The sequence below is a fragment of the Alosa pseudoharengus genome, unplaced genomic scaffold (genome assembly GCF_046254945.1).
Source record: "Alosa pseudoharengus isolate Yale_2024_CS ecotype anadromous, Long Island Sound unplaced genomic scaffold, YU_APseudo_1.1 YU_APseudo_1.1_scf_23, whole genome shotgun sequence".
In the NCBI taxonomy this organism is placed as follows: domain Eukaryota; kingdom Metazoa; phylum Chordata; class Actinopteri; order Clupeiformes; family Clupeidae; genus Alosa; species Alosa pseudoharengus.
The window spans coordinates 12,566,745-12,573,860 of NW_027468685.1; positions in this window are offsets into that span (position 1 = coordinate 12,566,745).

The window sequence follows — 7,116 nt, forward strand, 5'->3', positions numbered from 1 at the left end:
GTAAGTATGTAAATATTTGTATTGCACTGCAGAATCATTTCATCGTCATTTGTCTGTTTAACCTAGAAACAGTCTGAGACTATTTCTTAAAGACTAACTACAGTGTTTCCCATACATTGACTTATTTGTGGCAGCCCACCACAATATCAACATTGACCACCCACACTTTCTGTGGGAAACACTGAACTAGCCTTCTTATAAAATGCACAGGTGAGCTACCTGGAAGTAATGTGTGAGTGTGATGTGCTTTATGATTCTACCTGCAGGGCTGCCAGTCCCAGGACCTCCAGGTAAAATGGGTCCTGCTGGGCCAGCTGGTCCCACAGGGCAGAAGGGGGAAGTTGGGATGACAGGTAAGAGTCACATTGATGTGTGCTTATATGTGTGTCTTTGCACATATCTGAGGTAACTGTGGTACTTGATTGTATTTTGCATTAGGGCCTCTGAAAACAGATGCTAGAATTGAGTCCTTACAGGCAGATGTTCAGACTATAAGATCCAGATTGTCTATTATAGAAAAGGGTAGGTGGAGATCACACATTTTCTAAATATGCTTTCTTATTCTTATCTTTTCTGGGATGCTAATTATACCTTCTTGTTCACAGCTATAGGACTACACTTCCTCAAAGTAGGAATGAAATACTGTGTTACAAATAGGGCTGTCAAAATAACTGATTCATTTCGATTAATTCATTTGAGAAAAAATAACTGATTAAAAAAATTAGTCCAGATTAATCGATTCCGTATGACCTTTGACCCCGAGCCGTTCTAGTCAGTAATAATTAGACTGTAAAATGAAAGGGAGAGAAGAAAACGTGCTGCCTGGATCATTGATTGGAACATTTACTTTTAAAAAATGGCCTGATGGTGTTGATAAAAAATACAGTGTTGAAAATAAAGTCCTCTGCAATGTCTGCAGCAAGGAATTTGCATATCACCGGAGTTCATCAACTCTATAGTCGCACATCAATGCAAAGAAATAAGTGTTGACATTGAGGGGAGTGTTAATTAATTTTCATTGTGTCCCCTAGGTTATATCTGTGGCCTGAAATGCCTTGTATGTGAAAAAAAAAAACTTCTTCCCGAAGCACATTTGAATTTATTTCCTCAGCATATTAGGTCATATCATAGATTATTATGGCAATTATTTGAACAGTGAAAATAATAATAAAAGAGTTTTTGAACTTTAATGTCACTAATGCTGATTATTCCATGATTCATTTGAATTTAAATATTTAAAATACCTTCACAGCAAAAAGTATATATGCGATTAATTTAGATTAATTAATCACAGAGTATGTAATTAATTAGATTAATTTTTAATCGATTGACAGCCCTAGTTACAAATAAATTGCAAGACAATTTTGATGTTGGTCTGAAGTCCTGTGAAGATTCCGGAGGAGATCTTGTGTTGCCCAAAAATGAAGAGGAGAACAAGGCTGTTGCGAAGATGGTATCAATATTAGGGGGACCCATATGGCTCAGGACAACAGACAGGGACACTGAAGGGACCTTCCTGGACACCGATAACAGCACACTGAGCTTCACAAAATGGGCACCATTGGAGCCCAGTAATGGTGAAAATACTGAGCACTGTACCAATATCTATGATGACACAGGCCTCTGGAATGATGTGACCTGCAATACCAAATGTTACATAGTATGTGAAATAGTAGACTAAGAAGTTTTTTATTCATCCAGTTGTTTTATTGCTAGATTATTTTGTACTTATTGGCATGCAATTAATTTAATCATGCTATTCCAAATTTCAGGAGCTGATTTTAGAAACTGACCACTCACCAAGATGATAATAAATTCATGTAAAAATTCAAAGTCAAAGTCAAAGTCAAAGTCTGCTTTATTGTCAATTTCTTCACATTACATGTCAAGACATACAAAGAGATCTAAATTACGTTTCCCACTATCCCACGGTGGAGACAAGACATTTTACCAATTAGGTCCACAGACAAAAACATAACATTCAATTAAACAATATAAAAAGTAAATAAGAAGGCACATACAGTGAAGAAATAAGAGCAGCAAAAAATGGGTTGAAATTGTGCAATTGTGCTTACAGTAGACAGTCAATATAATAATAGTGCAAAAGTCAGGCCAATAAATGGCTGAGGTAGTTCTGTTTGACCTAAGTATGCAAGTGGCATAGTGGTGCAAGTTATGTAAGAGCAGCAGAAGTGTGTTCAGTAGTGTTTTCAGGACACAGGACAACAACAACAAGTTGCAAAGTGTGCAAGTGTACAAGTGGAGTAGTGCAAGTGGAGTAGTGCAAGGCAGCCATTGTGGGTCCAAAAGTCCAGGATGTTATGTGGCTGAGGGTGGAGGGGGGAGAGAGTTCAGCATCCTAACAGCCTGGTGTATGAAGCTGTTGGTGAGTCTGGTGGTGCGGGAGCGCAGGCTTCTGTACCTCTTCCCAGAGGGCAGTGGATCAAACAAATTGTGAGCGGGGTGACTTGCATGCATGTATGTATGCATGTAAAAGCACACACAAGATTACAAAACTATGAAATATCAAAGTTTTTTCATTACTGGCTTATGATAAATGAAAACATCAGTTGAAGTATCTTTGGGCTCATGCAGTATGAAAGGTATCTGACTGCAAAATGGCAGTAACATGATTTGTAAATGTGTAAATAGTATTCAATTGTGTCCATGTCTGACATCAGATCTTTGGAAGAAGGATCTCTTATATGTTTTGGTTCACTTCAGATGTGACCAGTTTTACTGAATCCCGAATAACATAGGCCTATGCGTTTCTAAAGAAACAAACAGGGCTATATCTTGCACTCTAGCGCAATTGACTTTGCGCAAATAGCTTTGTGGGCAGATCTTGGGCGCTGTTTCTATTTTACCGGCGGAATAATGAATGTTGCGCCCGACGCAAATCTAAAATGGGGTGGTCTGTATAGCTACATTACTCATGGGTGTGGTTTGGGCGTAACGTGCAATAAACCAATCAGAGCATCATCTCACATTCCCTTTAACAACAGGCACGCTTGTTCCATAGCGGATTGCTATTATGATGGCGGATTTGCCAGGCGCAGCCAGGAACGGTTCACAGCGCTATAGTCAGTTGGGAACAGTTTGCTATTGATTTTTCCCTCTTGACAAAATGTAATACAGAAATGTCACTTTCCAATGTTTTGGGATCACTCTCACTGAATCATGAGGTTATGAATGCATGGTGATATTTTTGCAATGTAATCTAATATTACCTCACTATAGACAATGCAGATCTGTCAGATAAGCTCTTCTCTCCCATGCTGCTGCTGGGGCATTTGGGTTAAATGGTTTCGGCATGCAGTTCAACATCACGTCTCATTAAGTCCTCTAATATTTCCTAATTTATGTCATCAACACATCCGTGATTCGTGGAAATTTTAGATTTATACCTATTTTTTCACATCGGACACCACTGATTTCCCTCGTGTAGCAATACTTGTCCTTGTAATTATGTATGGTTTGGAGAAATGGGAACTGCGTCGTATAGATGAGAGGAGCAAAGTGCATTGCGCAACACAGGCGCCCAAGCAAGCGCTCCTGCAAGTGTAAGCTACGGCTGTACCTAACCATCAGTTTTCAACTCTGCACAGTATCCCATTAACTGCATGATAGATAGATAGATAGATACTTTATTGATCCTCAAGGGGAAATTCAAGGGTCTCAGTAGCATACAGACATAACACCCAACATGCACTTACAGCAGAAATGGTAAAACAGTATAAGTATAAACATATAACTAAACTCCACTGTACAATAAAGACAGTAGAAGAAGAAGAAGAAGAAGAAGAAGATAAGACAGATAAGAAAACTAACAGAACTAAATACACTATATAAGTTAAATTAAGAAAGTCCAATGTGCTTGAGGGTGATCAAGCATAAGACGCTTGTAGTGACATGGCCAGGACTGGTGAGGTGCTAAAGGGAGTGAGTGTCATTGTGAGGGACCGAGGCGACCACCCCACATTTAGGGAGGTGCGCCACTGGATTAGGTGGTGTTTAGGGAAGGCAGGAGACAGCAGTTCCGTACAAAAATATAATTTATTTAGTCCATCAACAAGCAGGCAGATCCAGGAAGCACAATTAAAAGTCCAAACATGAAATCCAGGGATCTTCAGTAGACAAACATGTACCGTGCCATTAAACTAGGCACCAGGAACCTAACCTTTCTAGGCTCCCTGTCCAAGCAAGGCGACCTTGCAACTTTGGACCTATACTTTCCCCTTGCCTCACAACAAGCAAGGGTTAACATGAAAACAAACAAACATTTAACTTCCCTGGCCCTGGATCTCTGGCACTCCCATGTGTCCTCCTGTTTCTCCTGCGTCTCCAGTCTATTGTGTCTCTCTCCAGTGTGAAATAAGCCTGCCTTTAAATAGGCTAGGCAATTACCCAATTAACTCTTGGGCTAAACCATTATAGTGCATGGGGGGGGGTCTATACCATTAACCTAATCACAGTTAAAATGAACAGCTTGTTCCCAAAACAGTAGACAGGTGAAAAGGAGAGCGCTCCTTTTCCACAGTCATGGTGAAGGTGCAAACAGTAGTCCAACCATAGTCCTTAGTTATGTTTGCCTGGCAAGGTGCTCAAGAGAGTGAGTGTCATGGTCAAGGAGAACAACGTTCTTGTGAAGATGCTAAAAGTGTTAGAGGCACCAATAGGGTGGATAAGGACAACAGACAGGAAGACTGAAGGGATCTTCCTGGACACAGATAACAGCACCCTGAGCTTCACTAAATGGAAACCAGGAGAGCCCAATGATCATAACAATAATGAGGACTGTAGTATGGTCTATACAGCCACAGGCCTCTGGAATGATATTCTCTGTGATAGAAAATACCACATAGTATGTGAAATAAGCTAAAGAACAACAATGCACTGCTGATTTAGCTTGACTGCTGTGTTAGCCAAAGAGTTAACGACTATCCTGTTTGTCTCAGTAGCGGAGGTGATTTTCTAAGTTATGCATCCTATTAATGTTATAATGCTATTCCACCTTTTGAGTGACTTTGTTTTTAGAGTCAAGCTAATTTCAGTGTCTGGCCCACTAAGACGTCAAGAAATTATCAGATTTATGTTAAAATTAAAATCATATTTACACAGGCTCACTTATTTAATCAAAATTCATGTTAGAGGACAAACAAAAAATATTAATTAATAGAGCAATATTTCTAACTTTGTTGTCATATTTATATCCATCCTTATATGGTGACATGATACAATTTTTTGGTGTCAAGAATAGAGTTAAACAGTGTATTGATCATTGTGTAAATCCTAATTATTCACTTCAACATTGCACAGCTGCTAAAGGGATCACACAGATGCAGTAGCAGTGGGAAAATCTGTTTCTTTTTTGCTAGATTATTAATTGCAAGTAGGTTTGTATTATGATCCCAGTGTTTAAGCCCTGTGTATGTGTATTGATCATTTAATGAAAATAAAAACCAAAAAGTTCAGAGACTGGATTGACACTTTTATTGCCTATTGGCGAGATGAAGACATGACTAGACAATATCTGACAAAGAAGAGACCAAGGCCTTGGACGTTCATGTAAAGACTTGTGTTCAGATTTAGACTGGTCTCATGAATACCTCTATCTGAAATAAAGGATAAAATAGTGCTCTGTTAATTCTGTTTGTTATTATTATCAAATGAATGATAAGTGAATTAGCTAAGTGTAGCACTCGGCTCAGAAAATATTGTTTAATTATCTAAACTAGTTTTATAGAGTGTCTGGACCAGTTCTATCAGAAGATTTCTATGTTAGACTGCTGGAGGTAGAAAGTTGCAATGCAATGACTCAGAACACGTGGATGGTATACTAGTACGTTTCTGTATTGTATTTAGATATAAAAGGTGAATTGTATTAAATAGGTAGTGCAAATAGTACAAATATTACATCAATAACAAATATAAATAACAAAATAAATAAATCACAAAATGTGCAAAACCATTCAATAGTAATATACAAATATCATCAATTCATAAATATTACAGTAGTAAAACAAGTCTATCTTAAGTTGGGTGCACCCTCTAAGCTACTGTAAGTTTGTTACCTGAAAAATAAATAGTACAATAGGATAATCACTATAATATAATGTATCAATTGCAAGTTATCAGTATCCACTGTATCAATCAATCTGTTCTGTTCTTTGTTTTCCAAATTATCATGAAGATTAATGCATTACATATCATTGTACATTCAATAAATTATCTGTCTGGTGTGGGGAGGTAAAAAGGGAAAGTCAATGTCAGTCTAGAGTCAGTCAAAGTCATGGGTGGTCCTACCGCCAGGGAGGCAATGGGGGTTCAAAGGTTCAGAGGTTGGGTTTGGCTCGCCATCAAATTCAACAAAATGTTTCCATCCACACTAAGCCATCTGTATATTTAGGTTTTGAATGCATTAAAGTCAAAGTCAAAGTCAAAGTCAAAGTCAGCTTTATTGTCAATTTCTTCACATGTTCCAGACATACAAAGAAATCGAAATTACGTTTCTCACTATCCCACGGTGGAGACAAGACATATTTACCAATTTTAAGTCCACAGACAAACATAACATTCAAGTAAACAAAAAAGTAAGTAAATAAGTAAATAAGAGGGCACATATAATGAAAAAATAAGAGCAGCAAAATTTGGTTGAAATTGTGCATAGACAGTCAATAAAATAAAATACTAGTGCAAAGTCAGGCCAATAAGAGGCTGAGGTAGTTCTGTTTGACCTAAGTAAGAAATAAAGTGGCATAGTGGTGCAAGTTATGTAAGAGCAGCAGAAGTGTTGTGTTTTCAGGACAACAGCAACAAGTTGCAAAGTGTACAAGTGTGCAAGTGGAGTGGTGCAGGCGGCCATTGTGGGTCCAATGTCCAGGATGTTATGTAGCTGAGGGTGGAGGGGGGAGAGGAGGGAGAGAGTTCAGCATCCTAACAGCTTGGTGTATGAAGCTTATTACAAAAGGTATTACAAAATGTATGATTTTTGGTGCATCTGATGAAAATCAGCTCCAAATGAAATAGCTAACTAACCTCTGGAATCAGAAGAGGTCAATTTAAAGCCATGAAACCCTGTTCATGGACAGAAAATTAAGTGCGGTATAAATTATA